This window comes from Leptonychotes weddellii, chromosome 4 (assembly GCF_054177405.1).
Source record: "Leptonychotes weddellii isolate Sample4059 chromosome 4, ASM5417740v2, whole genome shotgun sequence".
Lineage (NCBI taxonomy): Eukaryota > Metazoa > Chordata > Mammalia > Carnivora > Phocidae > Leptonychotes > Leptonychotes weddellii.
Window position 1 is genome coordinate 89,585,097 of NC_138372.1, and position 26,202 is coordinate 89,611,298.

Genomic DNA, 26,202 nt, shown 5'->3' on the forward strand with positions numbered 1-26,202 from the left:
AGAACCCTCAGTTTGTTTCTCAGAGTCCATAGTCTCTCATGGTTCGTCTCCCCCTCCGATTCCCCCCCCTTCATTCTTCCCCTCCTGCTATCTTCTTCTTCTTCTTCTTTTTTTTTTTTTGACATATAATGTATTATTTGTTTCAGAGGGATAGATCTGAGAGCACAGGTTTATATGCAACGAATATTTAATGGGCACCTTCCATGTGTCAGCACTAGAAGTCCAATGATCTATACATTCCCAGCCTTGTGGAGCTTACAGTTGGCTGATGAAGAACAATAATTCAACAAGCAATAACAGTAAAGTATAGTAGGGGCCATGGTGTGGCAGGGGTACCAGGGGGTTAGGAGAGCCCAGTTTGCCAAGTCAGAGGACATGAGGTCCAATCCCTAACCTGAAGCTGGATTAGGAGCTGAGGAGCGGGAGGGGCTGAGGAGAAGGATGAGGCTCTGAGAGATAACAGTTTATGAAAAAGCTTATTTGAGAATGCGACAGAATTACAGTAAGGCTAGAGCTCCCAAGAGAGGAGTGTGGTGTAGAGAGAGTAAAACTAGAGAGGGAGACAGAGGGCAGGTTGTGAAGGACTTTGTAAACCACATGGAAGAGTTTGGAATTATCCCCAGAGGGATGAGGAACTTTTGAAGCAGGAGAATGCTTGGATTGAGTTTGTGTTTCAGAAAGACCATTCCAGCTGTGCTGTGAAGAATGCAAGAAGGTAAAACTATATCCAGAAGACCAGGTAGGAGGATGTTAGGATAGTTGCTATGGACTGAATGCTTGGGTCTCCCCTCCCCACCCCACCCCCCCGACTCCCGCCCCTCCACACATTCATATGTTGAAACCCAACCCCCAGTGTGATGGTGTTTGGAGGTGGGACCTTTGGCAGGTGATTACATCATGAGGGTGGAGGCCTCATGAATAAGATTAGTGCCCTTATAAAATAGGCCAGAGAGCTCCCTGGTCCCTTCTACCATGTTAGGACGCCATGAAAACGTGTCCACCTCTGAACCAGGAAGCAGGCTTTCACCAGACACTCACTGTCAGCACCTTGATCCACGACTTCCCAGCCTCCAGAACTGTGAGAAAACATTTGGGTTGTTTATCAGCCACCCAGTCCGTGGTATTTTTCAATAGCAGCCCACATGGGCTAAGTTAGTAATCTAGGGGAGAAGTGTTGGTGGTCTGATTGGGGTGGGGGCAGGGGTGTTGATGTTTACGCAAGTTGAGTAGGTCTAATCAACAGGACTTGGTGATTGATTGGCTGTGAAAGGTGATGGGGAATCAAGGATAACATTCAGGTTTGTGACTTGTGCAATTGATTTTTTTTTTATATCTCAGTCTTCCCATCTAGCAACCTTGATGAACTTTCTTTTTAGTTCTAAAGTGTAACTGTAGATTTTCTATGTAGACAGTTACACTGACTGCAGTTCCGGGTGGTTTTGTCCCTAACCTTCCTGTATATTGATATTGAAGCAGGGAGAGTTCAGTCAGGAAAAGAGAAAGGGCTCTTGGTATTGCAGGCAGAGAGATTTCATAGAGGGGATTGGTTGCCTACAAGACTGTTGGGAAAATGGGATTAGTGGAAGTCAGGGGAAGCTGCTAGCTTTTAGGTTCAGCACTGCAGCCGTGGTCCTACAGTTAAAAAGTTGCTGTTGCTAGCCGGGTCAGGAAACTGCAGAAAACCTCCGCTGATGATCACGGCTGTCCTACAGTTGACAGGGTGCCCTGAGGACTTTGTAAATCCTTGTTTTGGCCAAAGCCCAAGCACCCACAAGCCACTGCCAGAGACAGAACAACACAGCATGCTTCCTAGGCCCTTCCATCTCCAAATATTAAGCAAGTGTGTCTCATTGGCTGACTGTTAATGGTGTTCAGCGCCCTGGACATAAAGGAGCATGGGATGAGTAGTTCTCAGGCTCCCAGACCCTGTAATAAAGGACACAGATGGTAAAAACAAAACCTGGTTGCAAAGAAAAACCAAGAAAAACCAATAGCCAGCACAGTTTTGCCTTAATTTACTAGCTTATCCTTCTGTATGTAAGGCAACCGAAAACACTTTCAAAACGAGCTGGACTCTCTGAGTCCTTCACGCACCATTCTCCCCATGTACCCTGTATTCTAGAAGATGCACAAAATGACATGCAGTTTTCCAAACATATTTCCATGACTTTGCCCTTGTTCTACCCTTGTGAGGACTCTTCCCATTCCTCCGCCACTTACGCCCTCCGTGTCCCGTACCTGCATCAGGCAGCATTGACCTGGATCTCTCAGTACGTTCTCTGCACCTGGTTCACTGTTCTATTATGGCAACTTGTCCCAGTGAATTTCAGTGTTTAGTCAAGGTAGCCATCTCTTCCAGTAGACGTAAGCATCACAAGGTAAGAGACCAAGGACCTACTACAGTCCTTGGAACATAAATGGTGTTCATTAAAGATTTATTAAATGTATGAAGGACTGTGTCTACAAGGTCACTCAGGGTAAGCACCTGAGGCTGAATGAAGAGCAGCCACTTTCAGAAACAGGCATGCCACTTACTCCTGAAAGGGGGTCTAGACAGTGTTAGAATCTTGGAAGGATGAAAATTGTTTATAAATTGTTTATTAATGCTAGCTCCAAGTTCAAAATTCTTTTTATTTTATTTATTTGGGAGAGAGAGAGCAGGAGCAGGGGGCAGGGGTGCAGAAGGAGAGGGAGAAGCAGACTCCCTACAGAGCAGGGAGCCCGATGCGGGGCTCGATCCCAGGACCCTGGGATCATGATCTGAGCCGAAGGCAGACGCTTAACCGACTGAGCCACCCAGGTGCACCTAAGTTCTAAATTCTTATTTCCTATTTATGTTGACTTTTTCCAGTCTTTTCCAAGCTTTTACCATCTGTCCTTGCTTCTGAAGGTTGTAGTGCTGTTTCCCATTAAAATACAATTTCCATGCCACATTCTGGTTGCCCCCATCACGTCAGATTAATGCAATGATGGCTGAAGCTGCAGGGGAAATGTGGGTCATTACATGTTGCTGACAGCAACCCTCACATGACATTGCAGCAGAGACAGAGAACATCCTAATAAATGATTATTTATACAAAATCAGAGAGCTCTAGAGTTTGATGTGTCCTTAGAGAGCCAATCCTTTTGTAACACAGAAATGGAGATTGAGAATTTCCCATGATTCCTTAGCACTTTGAAAAATTGGTTAGCGAGCTCATCTCTTCCTTCTTCATCCCTTCCTTCTTCCTCTATTGCCAGACCTCTGAGACTTCCCAGGACCCAGTACAGTGTTACATGCAAAATAAGCAATTAACCAAATGTTCTTAAATGGGTGCATGGTTGTCCTATTTTTTAAATCCCTCGAAGCCGATATTGTTTGGTTCTTTAAAGGACACAGATGGTAGAAACAAGGTAACCTGGAAAGTCTTTGTTTTCCTTTGTAGCAGGCACAGTTTACTGGTTGACTCAGCATCCATTTCTAACCTCATTTCTCTCATCCACTTTGCTTCTAAAGCCCAGGGAAGCTAAGTACTTTCTCAGCCTCCCTGCATTAGGCGTGACCAGGTGACAGTTTTGAAGTAAGTGAGATGTAAGCAGACGCCTGCAGGAGTTTTTTGTGAACATTTTGTTTTCCTGATGGAAGGGACAAAGGAGGTACATACTTTCCTCGCTCCCTTTTCTGTCTGGAGGGTGACCATGTTGGCTGCATCTACATCAGCCTGCTTATGTCCGTAGGGAAATGTCAAGAGACTATCAGAGACGTTGGCTGGTATCGTGGAGATGCCAGACCATCACCAGCACCATCTACCTCCTGGCTTCTTGTTCTGTGAGAGCCACAAACCCTTCTTTGTTTAAGCCACTGAGTTTCTATTCCTTGCTTCTAAGTGCTTTTCTGATACTTACTCGAAACCAGCTGCAGAGCCTGGCGAAACAGGAGGGACAGGTCTGACAGATGTAGACATTACCCTTAATGTACTTCGTAAGTTCGGTTTTGTAACATTTACTTGTAACCACATTAAAAAAAAGGTTGTTTCAATGAATCCATAACATTTGAAAACAAGGGAAACCAAAAGCAGTTGCCGTCTTATCTCGGCCTCATCGGTCGACATGGTTTTGTTTTAGCTGCATAGCATTTAGAGAATCCTAATTCACACACATGAGTAGTTGCAAATGTACAAGTGCGTTCACCCTGCAATTTCAGGTCAGAAGGTTTGAAAGAGGAGCGTGAGGACAATTTCCCTTCAAAATGGAGTCAACACCAGCATGTGAGACCTGCTCCCCTCCCTCAAGTGGAGAATGTCCAGTGTGGAGGGAGGGAGTCGGTGAACAGTTTCCTCAACCAAGGAAATCCTCATTGCTCGAGGGAAAAATCTAATGTAGTGAAAAACAGTCCAGATTCTGGAGACACACTTTGTGAGTCCAAATCCTGAGACTACCCCTTGCTGGCTGAGTGCCTCTGTTTTGGTGTCTTCCGTGTGCAAAATGGGCACATTAATGGTACCTACCTTAGACGGTTGTGGGTGGCTTACATCCGTCAATACAGGTGAGGCTCCAGAATAATGCTGGACACATCATGACAACAGCTGTTAGCAACGATGGGATGTCCAATGACGTCCCAGCTTCTCCATTGCCTGTCTCTGTCAGATATTTACTAAAAAATTTAAAACAGACAAGTCTATTTTGCTTGAAACATTGAACACATATGTCAGGTTCAATGTCTTTGCTGATCAATTCCCTTAGGATTAACCCGGAAGCTTCACCTTGCCAAGGTAAACTTATTCAGCCTTTAAAAGGAAGGGAATCATTGGGATCCTACAATAGATGCTGAAACTATGCATAATGTGCCATGATCATTGCCCTGCAGCCTTTGTCCGATTTTAAGACTAATTACTGTACCTGTGACCTTACAAGGTGCTGGGCAAACGTGTATTTCACCTGGCATTTAATTTCTTAGGGCCCATGCATGCTATATCTGATACTCATGTGTACAGTTTTATGTAAACAGACACGGGAAGGCCTGCATTAAACAACAACAACAACAACAACAAACAATAATAATATAGAAAGGACCAGTACAGAGCCACAACATTCTGAATCAACGAACATTTACAAAATATTTATGGCAAGAGCTATATACACAGAAGCATGTACAGCTGGAAGCCCAATTTAAAGATGTTGGTTGTTTCCAGTATATAAACATTTGGTGTGTGAAATATTTAACTGTGAATTTTTTTTAATCGAGGAATTTTTAATTGTAAAACAAAATTATAACTGAATTTTAATCAAATATTTGTAGGCTCCTAAAGTATCCCTGCATGACTGTAGTTGTCCATTGGTCAGAGTTTAACAGTCACCTAAATTATTCCTAAGATCCCTTCTAAAATTTGGGATTTTGAGTTATAGAAATTAATGCATGAGACTTTACCCAACCCCTCCTATTCTGGTCATTCATCTGGGGACACTGGCTCTTTATTCTCTATAAGGTGAGTCTACCTCAAAACTAATAGAATTATCTTACTTTAAGACATTCCATAGAAGGTAGTTCTATAGCACGGGACTAATATAAATTAATTAGGGATGCTTTTGCCAACAAGTCATTGTCAGCTCAATTCAAAATGGCTTAACCAACTAGGGTATTTGCTGTCTCACGTAACATCAAGTGTAGGAAGGCAGCTCCTTGGTTGGTTAATTCAGTATTTCAACAACCTCATCAAGGACCTAGGGTTTTTCTGTACTTCTGCTCAGCTGTCTTCACCACGTCAGCCATTTTTCCCTGTGGCCTCAGGATGGCTACAGGATGTGCACAGCCATGGTCAGAGATATAAAAGAGATGTCTGTATTCTTTTCAGTTCCCTTAAAAGCTAAAAAACCTTTCCCAGAAGTATCCCCAGAAGAGTTAGCCTCCAATCTCATTGATCAGAATTAAGTTACATGTTCTTTCTTAAGCCACTTCCTAGCAAGAGGAATAAAATTACCATGATTGGTCAGATTATCAAGATTGATGTGCTGGGCCTGGGAATACGGCCAAATTCAGGAGAACCTATGGCCACACTGAAGAATGTGCATGTTGGAAAGCAAACAACAAAGTGGGATTCTGGGTGGGAAATCAAGAGCATCTGCAAGAGTCTCTGAAGAGAGCCAGAAACGTTATCTCCTGCTTGTCTGCTATCTCCCCTCCCCAGGCTGGGTGGGAATGGGAGCAAAAGACACAGGAAGCAGTTAGGACAAGAGAGCTACATTGTGCCTACACAGAGCCCAAAATTCTAATAGAACTGAAGATTCAGTTGATCTGAGTGTTTCTCGTAGCTTTTAAAGGTTGTTATACTTGTTCCTACAATTTCATTTTGGTTTGTTGTGATACTGGTGGGAGCAGGGGACAGGTGTCAGGTGCTAAGAAGTGTTAGCCAAACAGCTTTTCCTTTTATGATGTTTTGTTTAATGTTTTGCTATCATGAAAACATTTATGAATCTGCTCCAACTATGGACCCCCTCCCCAGAAAAAAGAGCACACAGGTACTTTCATGTAAATTTTGCAAATAATTTTAGGAGATTCACTGATGCCCTGTCATTCATGAGCTCAAAATTATAGCCTTATGATATCACTGATTGGTATGGGGGGAAAAAAATAAGATTTGGTGTGAGGAAATAAACAAAACAAAACAGCAAAATCTGGAAGTCTGATGGACTTTTGTTAGCTATGTGGCCTTATTTCAATCTTTTTTAAGACCTCCATTTTACCTCTATAAAATGGAACTACTGGAGTTATTTCAAAAACCAAGTGGATAATGTGTAAGGTTGTTTTAAATTACATTTAAATAGCACTTTACAAATGTTGGCTTAAAAACTTAATTGTTCATAAATCCAAACAGCATGATGGCTCTTACTTCCCAATTGGATTTACTGAATTCAAAATAGTGCACCCCGTGAGGTTCCAAGGAGCAGAAGTTTTCTCCTCCACAAGCAATGGTCATTTTCAAACTCATGGATTGAACCCAGTACCCTTTTCCAGCAGCTGGTTTGAAAAGAGGCACCAGCTGAAACATCCCTAATGCACTGCCAAGCACTACTCCCTGCTGGCGAACTCAGGACATACCAGTCCTGAAAAAGAGAGACTGGCCCGGTCTTCTAGATGCCCCTCCTCTGCCTGTCCCACGCTAGCAGCCACCCCGGGACTCCTCATTACTCATCACCACTGGCACTGTCCCTGCCCTTGCTTGGTCCCCGCTGTGGACCCACTCCAGGCCTCTCCCATCCTTCGAGGCAAGAATGCCAAGTCTGGTTTTCTCACCATGGCGCCCATCTGCCATTCTTCCCTGTAAATTCCCCATCCTTCCTTTCTCTCAGTGTGAAAAGCCCAACTTCCTCTCTTGTTTTTATAACATTCTTCCTCTCCATGCCCAACTGCCTTGGCAGCCGCTCCTGCACCACTGAATGGCAAAATGCCCATCCGAGTTTTCCCAGGGATCGATCAATGAAGAGTTACAGGGAGCGGCAGACCATCAGAGACCAACGGAGCTAGCTACTGCCTCCAGAGAGCACGCAGGCAGACGCCCAGAGCCCCTCTTGCTTCTCCCAGTACAGGCAGGCAGCTGACTGTGGGGATTAGGAGATTTTGCTGGGTGACGAAGAGCATCAGGACTGCACTCACACATACCTGTAATAGAACAAAAAAGAGAGAGAAAATCAGATATGCCAAAGCCATAAGGATGCTGCCAACAGTCCAGCCACCCCCGGGGGCCTGGGGCCCATAGTCCTCTGCTATGCCCCGGACCCATGCCACCCGCTTCCTAGCTCCAGCTGGTCAAATTGGTGGGGCAACAGTCTATAGCTGAGGGTCTCTAGGACTATCAGAAGGGGCGGGTTCTCTGCCTTCTGTGTTTCCATGACTTCACAGCTACATTAGAGCACAACATACTCCCCCATGCTTGAACTCTCTGGTTGTGGGGCAGGAAGGGAGAGAGGGCCCAGCTCCCAGGCTCTTCGATGGCCATCAACACCCAGCCCCACACTCATCAAAACAAGACCCTGAGCAGACAGTGCCTCCTGATTCACACTTGCTTCTTGTCCCACAAACTCCCAGGTCCCTACCACGTGTATCAACAACAGAAGTTGTTGGGGAAACTGATGCCAAGAGAGCTTTCAGGTGTCCCACGCATCCAGAGGGCAGCTGATATCTGGGGGTGCTGAGGGGAAGGCAGATCAGCCAGACCAGGTTAGTCAATGAATGGTGGGCTCGAGAGGAATCCCTTGCCAATTTTGCTTGAGTTTCCAGAATCAAAACTCACACCATTGACCAAGGGGGCAGCATGGTGTAGAGGTAATTAGCATCCTTGTGTGCAATTAAAGAGACCAAACTATGACTTTGGGTAAGTCAGTCTCTCTGGCCTTCTACATCCTCACTATGAAGAGAAGGAGCTTGGATGAGAAGACTGCTAAGGTCTCTGTAAGTCACAGTAATAATAATAATAGCTAACATTTAGTAAGTGCTTACTAAGTGCCAGGCTTTTTCTAAGCGCTATGTTCAATCTTGCATGATTTTCATAACAACCCTAAGAGGTAGGTGCTACTGTTACAATTCCCTTTTCTTGTAAGTGAAGAAACAGCCACAAGGTCGTTTGCCCCAAATCACATCTAGTCAGGGGCAGAGCTGGACACCTGCACACTTAACTCCTCAGCTTTCCTTCCTCTCTAATGTATAGAAAGCATATTCTGTTGGATGGATGGGTAACCTCATGTGATCACTGCGTTATGGCTTGCCGCAGTTTTTTTCCTACTTTAGAAAAAAAAAAAAGTAGTGTCTGTTTTTAAATACTCTATCACACTGCCTAGGACATAGTAGGTGCTCGTAAATATTGGCTTACCTGACTTTTTTCATCATTCAAAAAGTTGTATGAAAAAGACATGGAAACAAACAAGAATAAAACAAGAAGAGAAAATAATGAGGCTACATAACTGGGAGGAAGGATCTGACTCAGACCTCCTAATAGGAACTGTCTTACTGGAGAATAATCCAAAGAGAATACACAGTGTGAGCCCAAAGAGTTCTTATCTTGATGAAACAGCCTCTAAATAAATAGGTAAATAAATAAATAAACACACACATATCATCCCAGCTGCAGAAACTTGATTATTGACTTTGGCAATCCTTTCTCCCTCTCTCTGTGCCGATAAAGTTATTAGAATTGAATTGAGAGAGGCAGATGCACAAGAATTGCTGAGACAAGATGCTGAGTAGTTAAAATCAATGACTTGCAGAGCTGATCTCCTGCCAAGGGCTACACCAGCTCCCAGGAGGAATCCACCCCTCTGGCCAGTGGCCCAGCACTGCGGAAGCTGCAGGTCAGGTTTCTTGAGGGGACTCCCGGGTAGCTGGGGACCGACAGGTGTGGGAAGAAGGAAGAAGGTACTCCTCCCATTACTGAGGGCCAGACAGGCCAGCACCCACCAGACTGAGAACAACAAGGCTTTGCTAGACTCACTGTCCTCCTCTGGCTGTGGAAAGAGAAGAGGAGGCAGCGAAGGGGATGGAAGAGAACACAGTGTTATTCACAATCTGTCCGTGACAGGAAGAAAGAGTGGCTTAATAACCCATAGCTCGATGAATGGAATATTCCTTCTTTCCCCTGGCAGAGCTGGGCCTCTGGTGCCATCACCCATAAAATGGACAGCCACCCAAGGAGCCGTAGAGCTAATTAACAAATTTGTCCCCAAGCGTGCCAGAACCCAATCCACTAGAACTGTGAAGATAGAGAGTGTTTAGACACAAGCTTAATGAGGAAACCACTAGCATTCTCTGGAAGCCACCATGGCGACTTGGCACCTCTTCTAGCCACCTTCTCCTTCTCGACCAGCTGCCTCCCATATTCTCCTGTGTTGGCCCCCAGCATCCTCATTCCATTTGTTTTCTCCATCATCCACCCACCAACCATGAAGCACTGAAGCCACCATTTAAAGCTTGTGCCCAAATTTCTGAGAATGATTGTACATTTATAAGCATCTATGGAGCTCCTAGCAAGGGTATGGGCTTTTGATTAGTTGTGTATATATTTGCTTCTCGGGGTACATACTTTCTACAACAACAATAATAAGAGTAACACATATTGAGCACTTCTTATATGTCAGGCACTCTTTTAAACATTAAGAGTACTTGGGGAATCTGTGTAATTCAAGAGTGACAGACCTAGCAATACTTGACATAGGAGGTTCTCCAGCAATCCTACATCATAGCACGAAGCCCAAAGCTCTACCCACTTGCCTGGAGTTTTAAATCAGCTTAAGGGTTCCCAATCAGATTAACAGATCCACACTCTTAATCATGATTGGATATCCCAGTGCTACCAAACATCTGAGGAGAGCCAGTTATGTGGAAGATAAAAACCAAAACAAACAACAAACAAAGTAGTACGTGGGGGAACTGAGAACATGGGAGGAGACGGAGAATTAAAGTGTATATTTATTATATCTTTACAGAGAGAAGATACTGCATGCAAGAAAAAAGAACAGAGTGAAACAAAAAAGGAGCATTCTGAAGCCAAAATGAAATTCTTGGAAATTAAAAACAACAGAAATGAAAAAATAGTAAATATCTCGGAAAGTAGAGCAAAAAATCAAAGATATTTTAAAAATTAGAAAAGAAAGCAAAATTAAAAGACTAGTCCAAGAAGTCCAGACTGTAAATAGTAGGAGTTCCAGAGAGAGAGAGAGAGAGAAGAGAGAAGAGAAAACAAGACAGAACAGGGTTAATCACAAATGAAATTATTTCCCCAAATTTCCCAGAGATTAAAAAAAGACAAATGTTTCCAGCTTTGAAGAATACATCAAATGTTGGGTCACAGTGAATGGAAAATAAATCCACACTGAGGCACATCATTGGAAATTTTCCAAAAATTGGAGGAAATAAAGAGTCTACAAGATTCTAGAGAAAGAAAAAGTCACATACAAGCATCAGAAATTAGAATGGTTTCAGACTTCTCAATAGCATCCCTGGAAACAAAAAGAAAATGAACAACGTATTCCAAATTCTGAAAGGAAATGCTCTCTAACCTAGAGTTCCATACCCAGCCAAATTACCAAAAAAAAAAAAAAAAACCACAAAGATAGAACAAAGACATTTTCAGACATGCAAAGTCTCAAGAATGTATTTCCCAGGCAGCCTTTCCCAAGAAAGGAAAGATGTAACAGGCACAGAAGTTTCAACACTGGAGAGAAGTAAAGGGGATTTCCAGGAGGATGGTGAAAAGCACAGAGGCCAGCAGCCCAGACGGGTACAGCCCCAGTCAAGAGACAGGCGTGTTGGGAGATGCCCAGATTCACTCTATCTTTTTTTCAACTCATGAACAGAATGCTCAGGTAAGCTTGGCCCATATTCTTCACCATGTGCTGTTCTTTGCTCTTTGCTTTCTAGCTAGATGAGCTTGTCTCCCCCCACGGGAGCCCTCTGCGGTGACCCACTCCTAAGGGCTAGCTCAAGTTGGCCGAGATGAACTTAGAGGTGGGATACACAGAGCAGTCCATTTTCCCTGGCAGTTTCCCTTCCTGCAGGAAGACCACAGAAGCCTGTGTGTCCAAGAATAGTAAAGGGATCTGCAGGGAATATGGATGCAAAGAGTGCTATAATAACCAACGATATCTGCTAAGCCTACAATTGGTATGAAAGTCCTCAGCAGCTCGAAGTGTGAATAGGAACTCAGCTTTTAGATGTTCACATCCCACTCTCTCCTGAGTTATATTCAGCTAAAGATGCTCTATGCTTGGATTCCAAGGTCACATGCACATATTCAGCCCCTGTTCCCAAAGTAGGTTCTTTGTGCAAGCCTGGTGGGTCCAGAGGGAGAGGCTTCTCTCCTCAGTTACTTACTGTGCCTGAATCAGCATTCCTGTGTCAACCATCTAGTCCCTAGCATTGGATTTAATGAGTTTCTCTGGGGCACCTTTGGACCCTTTCCTGCCAGCTAACACCATCTGGAACCATCTCAACAACTGGAAGATTAGAAACGTGTCAACAACATCTAGGACTTCTAGGTTCTAAGAGGTTCCCTGACTTTAAGCAATTTGGCCCAATTTCTTCCTGGGGGGGATTTATAAAAGGCCAGGCTTTGTCCAAACCAGAGGTTTTTGTCCCTCCTGTCCCTTCTAGGTAATGCGTGTCTGAGAGACTTACATTGAAAGGATACTCAAGCGGCTTGAGAACAAAATCTGCCCTCAGTTGATGTGCCTTCTCCGTCCAGAGAGAAAACAAGCGATTGGATGAAATGGCAGTTTCTTTTGCTAAAGTTCCACGTAAGTTGGCACCTGCCCCGCCCTGTAGAAAAACTTTCAATGAAGTCTGAGACTTGGTCACTTTGTATCCACTGGGGGGGGCGGGGGGGCCTGGCTACCCCAGTGCCTAGTCCAGTGCCTGACATAGAGTAGCTGCTCAGTGTGTATTTATAGAGTGCACACGAATGCCTAAGTGAATTAAGGCTGCCTCCTGTGCCATCCAAGATTCATATACCATGTGGTTAGGATAAGGCAGTTCTGCCAGCTCCCAGGGAAAATCAGATCCACGATTGAGTATTAGAATAACATCTCATGACTCTGAATGTAAGGCGAGAAGTCCTTTTTAAATGAGTGATGATTTTGCATGTGATAAAAATTATTTATAAAGAAGTTCACTTATTTTGTATCCCCAAATTTACCTTAACCCAAACCAGGCCAACGAGGGGTTCTATAAGGGCAGTTTCAGCGGATTGAGGGATGCGTTACTTACATGGTGGTAGTTAACATATCAATAGATCCTTTTGAAATGTTGAGGGTTTTTGAAAACAATTGTTTTTTTTTTCCCAGTGTTTTGTGCATTCCTCATAGAATCGTATTTTATCTAAAAATACTAGAGAGCCAGAGCCCTCACACATTGCGAGAGGGGATCTAAGTTGGCATGAACACTTGGCAGCATCCACTAAGGGTGAACAAATGTCTCCCCTGTGACCCTGCCACACCAGTCTGGGCACCTACCCAGCAGAATGAGCGTTGCGACCCCCACTGTGCGCATACAGGACTATTCATGGCTACCGGCAGTATTTCCAATGGCCCCCAACTGTAGTAAACTCGTATCTCAACTAGTATCTATCAACAGATAGGAACACCATGGTGTTCGGAATATATTTACGCAGTGGAATAAATACTGCACAGCAATAAACAAGAACTTACTAACCATTGCCCACAACAAAAGACATACTGTTGAGAGAAAGAAACTCGATGCAAAAGAACGCACACCATCTGATCCTATTTATAAGACCAAGAGCAGGCAAAGGTATACAATCGTAGAGGTCAGAATGGAGGTTACTTTGAGGTGAGACCCCACCTGGGTGGGCCATGAGAGAGCCTTCTAGTGAGCTGGAAATATTCTATATAGTTGGAGTAGCAGATTCATGGATGTATACGTAGTGTAAACATTCATCAAACTGTACCCTCTTTGTGTTCTTTACTGTATGTAAGTTGTACTTCAATTTTTAAAAAAATGCTATAGGGGCGCCTGGGTGGCTCAGTCGTTAAGCGTCTGCCTTCGGCTCAGGTCGTGATCCCAGGGTCCTGGGATCGAGCCCCACATCGGGCTCCCTGCACCGCGGGGAAGCCTGCTTCTCCCTCTCCTCCCCCTGCTTGTGTTCCCTCTCTCGCTGTGTCTCTCTCTGTCAAATAAATAAATAAAATCTTTAAAAAAAAATAAAAAATAAAATAAAAAAATGCTATAAAACTCAGTTCCCTTAAAAAAAAAAAAAAAAGCACCATGAATTACAACAGGAATGTTTCAGATAGAGTTCCTGCCCTGGAAGAGATGCAAAATGGATTACAGAAGATATACACGGACGTGACCGTACCGTAGAGCAGTGTGTGAAAACTCGAGGTGAGAGGTCCGAGGGAATGCAGTCGGGCTGCAGACATGGGACAGAATTGGGAGGGGAAATGGAGCATGTGATGCCTGAGCGGAGCTCTGAGCACCCTCCACCTGCTCCCCCAGCAGGTGTGCTCTTAGATGTCCCGGACGATCCACTTCTCCTGCGCAAGTCACAATGTTTAAGTCTGCTCTGTTGACCTTGCCTCCTCGGCGCACCCTCCGAGCTCTCTTCTTCCCTTCCTGGCCGCATTTCTGGATGGGATCGGCTACCTGCTGTCACCACTCCCTGCTTTCATCCACTGCTTGACCTTCTGGCTTCTCCCTGCATCTCCCCAAAGAATCTTTCGCCTGGGCAGCAAAATTACCCAGGAGCCAGAGTTACTGGCTTCCTCTCTTTCTATTCCTCCTCCTCCTCCTTCTTCTTCTTCTTCAAGATTTATTTATTTTAGAGAGCTAGCAGGGGGAGGGGCTCAGGGAGGGGAAGAGAGAGAATCCTCAAGCAGACTCCCCACTGAGCGCGGAGCGGGATGCGGGCTTGATCCCCACGACCCTGGGATCATGACCTGAGCTGAAATCAAGAGCAGTACGCTTAACTGACTGAGCCATCCAGGTGCCCCATTACTGGCTTCTTTTGAGTCCTTTTATTCCTTGGCCTTTGCATATGCGACACTGTCCTTTTCCTCAAAAATCAGCCTCCTTTGTTTTTCGGTAACCCTGTCTCCTCCCACCTCTTTGCTTGCTCTCCTTGGTGGGCTTCATTTCCTCTGCCGCACCCTTCTGTGGGATGGCACCATCAGCATGCTCCTCTGGTCCTGTTTGGGTTCTCCCTCGGCAAGGCTTCTCCTCCATCTGCTGATGTCTGTGAGGCCTAGGGTCTCCAAACCCCACCTTTCTCCACAACTTGGATCTTGATATACACAGCCTGATGGCTGTCTCGTGCTGCTTCATACAAAAGTCAAGAGTAACCTATTAAAAACTTCATTATGGGGCGCCTGGGTGGCTCAGTTAGTTGAGCGACTGCCATCGGCTCAGGTCATGATCCTGGAGTCCCGGGATCGAGTCCCGCATCGGGCTCCCTGCTCGGCAGGGAGTCTGCTTCTCCCTCTGACCCTCCTCCCTCTCATGCTCTCTGTCTCTCATTCTCTCTCTCTCAAATAAATAAATAAAAAATCTTTAAAAAAAAATAAATAAAAAAATAAAAACTTCATTATTTTCAACGTGACGTTCTTCCTATAGCACCCAGTTACCATTCAGTGAATGGTACATCCATCCACTCAAAGGAACTGGGAGGTTTCTTTTCTCCCTTCACCTTGTTCCTCTGGCAGCCAAGGGCTATTTGTTCTGCCTTTCGAATAACCTCAGGACTTCGCTGTAGTCCCCAGTCATGTTCTCCTGGATATTGTAATAGTCACCTGACCCATGTGTGTTTAGAGTCTTGCCCACACCCACGTCACTCCCCGGTCATACCTCTTTCCAGCTTCCCTTCCACAATTGGCACTCCGTGCCTTAGCTTGGACCACCGTCCTCCATGTCATCTTGTCTTGTCTTCTCTCCAGACTCGCCTCCCGCCCCTTTGTCTCGGGAAGCCCGAGTGAATTTTAGCACTTCTCCAGCTGTTCCACACTCCCTGGTCTGCAGAAAACCCTCTTTGCCCCTTCTCATTTCCACCAGGGAATTCCTGGCTGTCCTTTATATCCTGACTCCTGCAGGTGCAGATGGACCCCACGTTCTCCCTGCTCCCCATCACACCCGCAATACTGGAGCTGTTTGTTTTCACCGCTACTAAACTCTCAGGAGGCAGATGTTGTGTCTTATTCATCCTTGTATCCAAAGCCCATGGCTCAGAATCGGTGCTCAGAAAATTTGTTGTATAAATGAGCAAACATTCAGTTGTTAGGTACATAGACTTTTGCATCAAAGATACACAGCTCAGCAACTGCATTTCTAGCACTGTCACTGTTTCTATTTCTGAATCTAATTGCTATTGCACAAAACTGTTCAGGGCAGAAACTGCAGTGAGTGGAATGGTCCAGCAACACCCTTCCAATGCAAATGTTCTATGCTTTTATGAAATTGCTGCAGTCTTAAAAGGGTGGAGGCCTTTGGAATTTTAAGCAGGGAAAAGAAATTTGCTGTCCAGTATTCTGCCTGGAAGATTCTTACCCCACTTTCTCCAGGAATGCTCCCTCCTTTCTCTCCCAATTCAGATGAACGGCATTGAAAAATCACAAATCTGAGAAATCGAAGGCAAAGGCATGGACATAGGAATTGCTGTGTGGGCCAGAATCCAAGGACCAAGGGTACAGAGTTCTCCTCCTTTAGACCTTGCAAAATGTGGGCCGTCCTTCCTGGTGGCAAGTTCAGAGGGTCAAGGCACACTACGCAGTCAACCAACTATGAATTTACCTAAAACTCCTTTCAATGTACTTTTATGCTCACACCCAACTCCCAGTTGGATAATGAATTCTGTGGGTTTATTACTTGCTGGAAACAGGATAGCATTTCCTTTCGCTTAACCTAAAAGTCCCCTTGATCCAATGTCACCGATCCCTTCCTAAACTCTGATGCTGAGCTCGTGTGGACAAGGACTTTGCTCCCCGAGCCCTGCTTGCCCTTTGGGACGTGATGGACATCTCCTACAGCCCCTCCCAGCCTACAGCTTTCTAGACTGAAGTAAATATATAGTGTCTGGAAGACGGCCCCGAACATAATAAATATTGAATACTGACTGACTCTGAAGCTGAATGATGATAAGAATGGCCTTTAAGGGGGGATTCAAATTCTTGCCACGAGCCTGAGATGTGAGAATGAGCTAATAGATCATTGCCAAACACAGTGTTGAGATCACATGAAAGAGCACACACGGGGCCCCCTTGGTCCAGGGTGCATGGGCTCATTTGTTCCCCGATCACCAGCTGCTCCTGTTTCCCAGCAAGAGGGGTTCTCTTGGTGCCCGCGGCAGCCCATCTTTGTGAGACGGCCGGACGCTGGGCGGAACCTTTCCGAGGACAGCGTCCTGGCATGGGATGATTGCACAAGGGGAACCCTAATGCAGGCCCAGCTCCTGTTGTGTGTGGGGCACCGCTCTAGGTGCTTTGCAGGGGTCATGCCCTTTAGCCTTCATGCTAATCCCATCAAGGACATTGGGGTCCCTGTCCCACAGATGAGGAAATTAAGGCTCACAGAGGCTGGGTCGCGTGCCCAGGATGCTGGAGGCGGTACATCCAGACTTCCAAACCAGACCCGTTGGAGCCCAAATCCCATGCTCTGTTAGAGCATGCCCTTGCCCCCTACCTGGGAGACAGCCCAGGCATGTGACCTTCCCCTCCTATGGAGGCAGGGTTTTAGCCCCTGTCCAGGGCAGCAGGACTGATCCCCTGGTCCATCCCCCGTCGACTCCTCTGGCTGGAGCCCACCCAGGCCCACAGGGTGCTAATGAGCTAGCCAGGTGCCCCTCCTTTCCCTTTCCTTGCCTTATCTGCTGGCAGGAAGCACAGGGACAAGATGGGAGCAGCGACTCATCGATAGAAGAATAAACTCTTGAGTGGGGGCAGCCTGAGTGGCAGGGCTGGATGCTCTGACAATGGAAGAACGTCCCCGGAGCTTTGGAAGGGCCTTGCCCTTCACCGCTAGGAAACACGGGCGGGCGGAGAGAGGATAGCAGCCACGCACGGGGTGGGAGTGCAGCCCGGGGGGAGCAGGACTGGGGACTGCAGCACTTTCCAGCGTGGAGAGGGAAGCATAATAGGGACCGGAGACTTTTCTGAGGCCATCATTTGAGCTCTTTGCCATGTTAGGCAAACTGCGAGGGTTTTTTATTCACTCCTGTTTTGATTTAGCAGATCAACCTGGCCTCCACAAAAGGATGAGCTTTCTCCACCTCACAGGCCAGGCATGCAAAGGACCCCACAGTTTCAGCGGTTTAACCTCGGAAGCATGTGAGGAAGCCTGCCCCAGCAGACTCTGGGAGGCGTCTGTGTTCTGTCCCCAGGGGGGGTTCCTGCTTCTGCTAAGTAACAGGTGAGACTTGTCACCTCTCTGCTGCCTTTTACCCTTCTCGCAGGCGCTCCCAGGGCCTGATCAATGGTGGAGATGGGGAACAGAGACAAGTGGGAGTTGGCAAAGTGCTGGTGGGCTTACCAGACCGACTGTTATCCAGGCAGTTCTGCCGGCCTGCAGTCCTGCACCGGGCCTCAGGGGCCACCACCCTGCCCTCTGCACAGCTGGGTTCAAAGATGCAGAAAGAAGTCTGATGCATGGGTACGCCAGAGCGTGAGGGCAGCAAACACCTCAAAGGGCACCATATTCCCTGAGTATCTCATGGTTTGACCACTGTTATGGCCTGAATTGTGTTCCTCAAAATTCCCTTTTTTTTTTTTTTAAGATTTTATTTATTTATTTGTCAGAGAGAGAGAGAGAGAACACAAACAGGGGGAGCGGCAGGCAGAGGGAGAGGGAGAAGCAGGCTCCCCTCTGAGCAGGGAGCCCAATGTGGGACTTGATCCCAGGATACTGAGATCATGACCTGAGCTGAAGGCAGATGTTTAACCATCTGAGCCACCCAGGTATCCCGTGTTCCTCAAAATTCTTATGTTGAAGCCCTAGTACCCAATGTAGTTTGGAGATAGGGCCCATAAGGAGGTAGCTAATGTTCAGTGAGGTCATATGGGTTGATCCCTGATCTATCAGGATCAGTGTCCTTATAAGAAAAGACACCAGAGAGCTTGATTCCTCTCTGTCTCTCTGTCTCTCTCTGCCTTGTGAGGATACAGCAAAAAGGTAGCCCCACCTGCAAGGTAGGAAGAGAGATCTTACCAGGAACCGAATTGGACAACCCCTTGATCTTGGACTTCTAGCCTCCAGAACTGAGAATACCCAGTCTGTGGTATTTTGTTATAGCAGCTAGATGAGACTAATACAACGACTAAGATGTCAGTGACTAACAGATCAAACTGACCTTCAGTTTCCCCCTGCTTCCAGTAGGGAATTTTCATCCTACTCTGAGCAACCATTGTGCCACCCTGTTATCTTGCAAAAAATGATTGCAGAGGTGCCACTCGTGGAGAATTTGCTCAGGGGAGGGATTTCTCTGCCTCATCCCTCCCAAGCCACGCCTCTGGTGACGCCTGGAAGCCCAGGTCAGGCCACAGCAGCCTGGCTGCCCTGCAGGGAAACGGGTGCTCCGGGAGAGCTGTGGACGTTCCACCCTTGACAGTAAAAATCCCGGCGAACTGACTCCAGCCCGCCTCATCCCACCCCACCCCACTGTCCAGGACAATATTAGGCCAGCACTAGAGCTCAGAGAGTTACCCCAACAGCCCGAGTCACAGGCCACCTGCTTTGTGGCCCTCCATGCAAAAATCCTGCAAGGTAAAGCTGCTCACAAGGATCCTAGAGCTTCCTTAGGAAAATGCCATTTTATCCAGGTCTTAGGAGCTCAGTGAATGAAAATGCTGGCTTTAGAAACTGGGTGGGATTTACAAGAAGACTGACCAGAAATCCTTTAACTAGGCCCTTCCGTCTTTTCTATCATAAACACAAGGCTTTAAAAAACTTGTGTTTTTACTTGACTTCCTCAATCAAACATATACTCTGTGAAATAAAGGTCCATGCGGATTTGAAACAGGTATTGGAGTTGATCTCGTGAGGCCTCGGGAACGGCGAGATAAGCCCATGGGAGACCCTGAGAGAGAAAGAGGGAGGAGAGAGGATGGCCAAGGGTGGCGCGCACAGGGAAGCCTGGTGCCCACTGCTCGGGGGTACTAGCATGCTAACCCCTCAGTAACCCTCTGACGTCCTTTGAGCCATTATGTCTCCAGTTCCAGCAGTAACCACGAGCATCTCTGACCACAGGCAGTGTGTGCCAGGAGGCTTGGTTCCATTGGTCCAGGCCTCTCCTCTGCCTCCATCTGAACCACGGCCCCGATGCCACACTCCCACAGTCCCATAGCCCAGGGGCACGAAGCGACCCATGCAGATGCATTCTGCTCACCTTCTCGTCACAGACATGCAGTGGTAGAGATCCTCCCTCTGCCTCCATGAGAGTGTTGTGTGAACGGCTTCTGGGAACCCCTTATTTTCTCCTTGGATCCCAGACACAAATAAGAATAAGGCTTGCTTACATGCCTAGGACATTTCTGAGCTCTGGTGCCCACAAAATTTCCTAGGACTAAGAATGCAAGTCTGTCATTATGGTATTTGCAGAACCAGAGACTGTATTTAAGTCTTCAAGATGATGCTTATTATAACCCTTTCTTGGGACTATCGTGCCAAAACACTACATGAATAGTCTTTTTCAAAGAAATTTGCCAGGGAAGGCAGCAAGCATCTGATCACATAGGAATAGTTTTGGGGTGGTTTCAAGCTGTAGAGTCTGGGGGAGAAGGAAATTTTCCTGAATGCTGCCCTGGGGAGGGAGAATCCACACAGGGCTGTGCGTTGCCCAGGCAGCCATTGAGGGGCTGCCGTCTGCAGAACTCACGATGGCAACAGTGTGCCCTTGGAGCTGAACATGATGGCAGCCCTTCCCTGCCACAGGAAGTGGGCATCTATGGAAGACACTGAATCCTGATTTAAAGATTAATGATGGGGAAAACAGGTGCCTCAAGGGGCAGGCGAGGGTTCTGAGTTCTTCTGGGGGAGAAAGCAGACCCCCAAGCCTGGCGCATCTAAGTCTCCAAGGAATCATATTGGGGTGGGAGGAACTTCCTCTCCAGTAAAATTTTCATTTTCTGAAACTACTTCCCAACCCATTTGCATCACCCAGCGATCAAAAGTCATCCTGTCATTTTGAACTTTTGTTTGTTTTAAAAACTCATAATGTAATCAGAGAATGTGCATCCCATATCATTAATATCCCTATGAGGCGATACCACATTTACAAAAAATGAAAACATTATATCTTTTCTTGTATCCACTGTTACTTTGCCTGTGGGGAGGAAAGGAGGTGCCATGCACAATGTCACATTCTAGGAAGATTGATCTGGAAGTGGTAGAGAAATGGACTGGGGCGGGGGGTGGGAATAGCAACAGTCAGGGAGGTGGCTCATTTCTTCCTTTATTCAGTAAACATTGATTAGGCACTTGTTGTATGTCACGTGCATGCAGATGGTTTCTTCCTTCCTTCCATGTCATTTTAGGTCCTCCAAGATGCAGACACCAAAACAGAATATGACGTGCAAGAAATGTACTGGGGGACATGCCTATGGAAGATAAAGGAGGAAGAAGCAGGGGCCGGGGGCACAAGTCTGAAAAGAGAGCGGGAGGAAGAGTGACAGACCTCAGGGCAGGTGGTGGAAAGTCTCCACCAGGCCAACAGGTAGCCTCCTGAGCCAAGGCTGCCCGTTGGAGGAGTCCCACCCGGGGCAGGAAGGGACCGGCTCCCAGCACGGTCAGTGTGCTTGTTGGTTGAAGGTGGGCTGGGAGAAATGTCAATGCCATGGTGGGATCCAAGAGGAAGCAGCTGGAGGCTATCAGTCAACTACATTTCCCTCAGCAGGTTCTTTGGAAAGAGAGCTGAGTGGAGCGTGTCCGTGGCCGACACGGCCTTCCAGAACTCTTGATGTAGACATCTAAATATAGGCATCACAGCTATATTCCAAGCCTGTGGACCAGCCTTGGGGGTTAGGTGTCCGTTCCAGGTTCAGTGGGCCACAGCCTGGGTTGTGGATAGGCCCGGGGATAGTGTGTGACTGCTTAGATGGGGAGGGTTGTATGTGCTGGTGCAGCAGGGAGGTGATTGCTAGACCACAGTTATGTACGAGACCCAGTGGCAGGGAGGAGGGAATTAATTACTTGCAAAGGAGAGGCCAGGGAAGGATAAACGGATACAGCCATTGGGTTTTAGAACATGACTAGGATTTGTCGTATACACAGAAGAAGATGCAGTAGAATCTGTCCCATCAGAAACCTGGCTCCCTATCCTGGCCCTGTCGCTTATCTGCTGTGTGACCTCGGGTTAGACTCTTCACCTCTCTTATGCTGCACTTTCTTCACGTGTATCATGGACATCACAGTTTACAGAATTGTGACAATGACACATGTGAATTCATTAGCAGGGGGCCTGAGCTAGGGGACGCGATCCATAAATGGCCACGGAACTGTGTTCTTGCCGCTAATATTCCTGACATCCCAGCCAGTGGAAACGGCCCGTCCAAAGGTCAGCTAGGACACAGGGCAGCCAGTCCGGGGAGCTGCCGGTGGCTCTCTGTGGCTGGAGCCCCCAGTGCAAGGGAAGCTGTGTTAGAAAACAGGGCCTGTTGGATGCAAAGCCTTACGTGCGGTGTAAGATATTTCAGATTTCACACTAGGTTATGAGATGCTATTAAAGGATGTTATGGAGGGAGGGAGAGGATCAGATTTGCATTTTAAAAGTCTCCCTCTGGCAGCAGGGCATTCGCGGGGTAGAGGAAGAAGGGACTGGAGTGGGCAGATGGATAAGGAGGCTTTTGCTCTAATCCAAGCAAAGGATCAGAGGACCCACAAAAGGGAAAGGAGAAGCAGACTTGAAAGATATTTAGCAGGAAGAACTGGCAGGTGCTTGAAACCAGTTGGGCCTATGGGGGAGGGAGGCCTCTTGGGGCAGGGGGGACGCCTGGTTGTTTGGTCCGAATGAGTTGGCGGTTGGACGTACAATGTACCCAACAGCAACTAGAAGGCAGGGGCAAGTGATCGAGGCCGGTGGTGGAGACGAGACAGTTGAGTCGGGGCGTGTTGCATCTCAGGAGCCTGTTGGGTGCCCCAGTGGGCCATTTTGGCAGACAGTTGGATGAACTGATCTGGGGCCCCCGAGCAGTCCGGAGGCACTTGGAGATCGTGGGCACAGTCCAGGTGGGGGTCTGAATCAGAGTGACGGTGGGAAGAGTAGAAAGAGGGTCAGTGCAGGGACCGTCACGGGGCCTGCGTGATTCACATGGGCATCTTGTCTGTAGCCACCTTGTAAACACGTGATGGAACGTGGGAATATGCTGCCGCCCAAGGCCCCTTGAATCCACAGAGACACTGAAAGAATAAACAACCATCTGGGATCGCAAGGGTGAAGTCAGCTCAGACTGAAAAAGAAAAGAGGATTCGTACAGCTAATCAGGCTGGAGGGACACTGTTACAAGCAGCTGCAAAGTTAACAGGAGACCTTGTTTCTCCCAAGGCCACACAGTGGCTGTAAAAATGAGTGACCGCTGCTTTTTTTTCCCAGTGGTGCCCCAGAGCGGCCTCTCTAACCCATCCGGTACCGAGGGTCCCCAACTGCGAGGCCGCCCTCGCCTCGTGACAGCACCCCATCCCACCACTTCCCCGGATCCCACCTCACAAAGCAACCTATCCGCCACAGATCCCCGTTCCCCTGTGGTCCTCTCGGAATCCCGCGGGCACACAAACCTTCTGGAGGAGTCTCCCCTCCTCCCTCTTGGCCACTGCTCCTCTAGAGGGGAACAAACCGATAATCTGACTGTGTGCGTGTCAGACGCAGCTTGTCCCTGGCGGTCTTTGGCTGCTGCTGGTTTAACAATATGCACATCCTAAACCAGCAGTACGGTTGACGACAGTGGGCTCCCCAGCAGGAGCCGTGGGGACCACGGAACCCCCGGTTGGCATAAGGCATAAGGGGACTTGGATCAGAAATTGGGAGTGAGAGCAGGCCTGGCCACACCTAGCTGTGCTTGTCAGGCTCATTCGGACGACTGCTTCTCTTCTGGGCCACACCTCCAAAGGGACACCAGCAAACGGGCCACTGTGATAGTGATAGTGTGTGCTCAGATAACGCAGTCAGTCACATGAGGAATGCCGGTCTGCACTGGAGGGAACTTAGTCCTTGAAGGGAAAATGTTAAGAAAACTGTCTTCTATTATGCAAGAGACCATAATATGTAACAGGGATGAAACGCGCGAAGGCCTGGAATGATAGAGCGGGGCCCAAGAATCTGTCCTTGGCAGAACGCAGGCCACGGCAGATTCGAGCTCAGGGGAAGAATCTTATTCACAGTCACAGTGAGCCACTTTAGGCTGTGTGTGTGCCTTGTCACAGGGGGTGTTTTTAAAAAGGCTGGACATCGGGGCGTCTGGGTGGCACAGTCAGTTAAGCGGTTGACTCTTGGTTTCGGCTCAGGTCACGATCTCACGGTTGTGAGATCGAGCCTCATGTCAGGCTCTGTACTGGGTATGGAGCCTGCTTAAGATTCTCTCTCTCCCTCTCCCTCTGCCCCTCCCCACCCCTCGGAATAAAATAAAATAAAATAAAATAAAATAAAATAAAATAAGAGGCTGGACATTGCCCTGGCCAGGCTGTGGTACCAGGAATCTCAGCCTACAGGGACTTTAGGCTAGATAACCTTCAAGACCCCCCTGTTCAGAGTCTGTGTCCTGAAAACAGAGCCCTGACTGGGCAGGCCCGGCCTCCTAATGCCATCAATGCCTAGAGCTCCCTTCCCAGAGAGGTGAGGCGCAGCAGGGTGGGGGGACCCAGGGGTCGTGCAACCAGCCCAGAGCCCTCTCCTAAGGGACATTCCTTCATCAGAAGCCACTGCAGTACCATGTGACTGTGGCCATCTGTCTGTGACGACCTGAACCAGCCGTGGGCAAGTACTGTTGCAAGAAAGCTCTCGCAAAGCAGGAATTTGAACTGGAGGTTATAAGGAGAGGGGTGGGGGGTTGGGGGACAGAAAGAGAAACTGAAACAAATGCGGAGAGTAGGCTGGTAAGCAGGGCCATGAGGCGGCAGGGGTCCTGATGTGTAGATGCTGCGGGGCGGTGTACGGTGACAGGTGTCCCAGCACCAGCATGGGGGCGGTGGGGGGGTAGGCAGTCTCCATAAGGGCCTGGAAGGGAGAAGCCCCTGCGGCCAAGACGTGGGCAGAAAGTAGGCTATTACTGTCCTGGCCCTATGGTTCTCGCTCTTGCGCCTCTTGTGGTCTTGGGGGAACCGCAGTCCCCGAGCTCCCACCAGAGCCCGGTTGTCTGTATAGCCAAGCCCACCCACGGAAATAAGGCTCATACTTGAACGGAGTGAGATCCTGTTTCTTGAAGCTCAAGGCAGAGAAGTTCTAAGGAGGCAAGACAGTGACCTGTTGGGTTTTGAAAAGAGTTTATGCCATGGTGGAGCCAGTGGCAGGCTTTTGCTCCATTCCAGACCCGGGGAGTGCAGATCCCTGTGTGCTTAGACAGTCTTCTCCCCTCAGACCCATCACCCACTGCCCACATCCCACCCTCTGGGAGCCAAGCAGTTCCTATTTTCCCTGTGCATCCGCTTCTCTCCCGACACGGGCCCAGGGAACCATGGAACGAGAATGCAGGGCCCCAGGTGGGTGGGAGTTGGGGGGGCTGCCAGTAGACAGAATACTGGATGTTTCAGCCAGAAGGAGTTTGAGCACGAATTGAAGGCAGCCTCCCTCTGCAAAAGTGAAAGGGTATCTGAGGTGAGAAAACAGCCTCTGAATCCTCTAATCAATCATGACCTGTTCTCTAAATACTTGCTGCAGGAGCCAACAGCCCAGGGAGCCTGAGGCTGCAGAGGGAGCCTGGTGACCTCTCCCAAGGGCCCCTATGCCTCGGCCAAGGCTTCTCTGTCTGTAAGACCACTGTGGCGTCCTCATGAAGATTCATTAACGTCTTATGGTTGAAGCCTGATTTACCTCCTACCCTTCAAGCGAGAGGGATCACTCCCCCTTTGTCACTGTGGTGACACTTGATGGATGGGCCTCACAGAGCCCTGCAGTGCGTGCTGGTCACCCACGGCCCCCTCCGTTCTGACTGCTCATTACCCATGCTCTTGGGACTCTTGTTTCCTGAGTGCTATTTTTTTCACAAGTCATTTCCCTTGAGGGGCAGGGGCCTCATCTTTTTTCTGTATCCCCAGCACTTAGCCCGGTGCCTGGCATGGAATGAGGCTCCATCAATGTCTGACGAATGAATGACCCTCAGATAGAATAACCAAACGTAAGCTCCAAAAACGGCTCAATCTGCCCTCCATCCATCCCCAGTGTCTATTTCTGGACCCCCCCTCCACGCCTCCAGCAAAAATACATCAACTTTGAAATACCATGTATATTTATTTATATGCTTCGTTTTCCACTTACTGAGTTCCTCGGCTCTCGGCCACTTCAACACCCAGCTCCAGGCCCCCGGGGATGTGGCCACATCGCCATGCTCGCCTATTGAGGCTTCAAAGGATATGGTTGGAAAAGGGGTCCTCATCTTCGGAGATTTTTAGGACATAAGTTAATTACAAATGTAGACCATAAGGCCACTAAGTCGTGTCCAACCAACCAGAGAGGGGGATGTTGGTACCAAGGTGTGGTCTGTAAGGACGATGATTATAAAAGCGTGTTCTTTGTACCTGTGGGACCGGCGTGAGTC

The 26,202-nt window shown here is 47.8% G+C and overlaps 2 long non-coding RNA genes across 2 annotated transcripts in view; one reads left to right on the top strand and one right to left on the bottom strand.

Moving 5' to 3' along the window:
- LOC115943959 (uncharacterized) overlaps positions 1 to 26,202 on the bottom strand; it is a 1,191,882-nt gene that overhangs the window by 863,188 nt on the left and 302,492 nt on the right. The window lies entirely within an intron of this gene.
- LOC145720869 (uncharacterized) lies at positions 6,817 to 13,646 on the top strand. Its single transcript, XR_014144111.1, has 3 exons — positions 6,817 to 8,194; positions 10,453 to 11,331; positions 12,119 to 13,646. It is a non-coding gene; the product is annotated as an uncharacterized LOC145720869 (long non-coding RNA).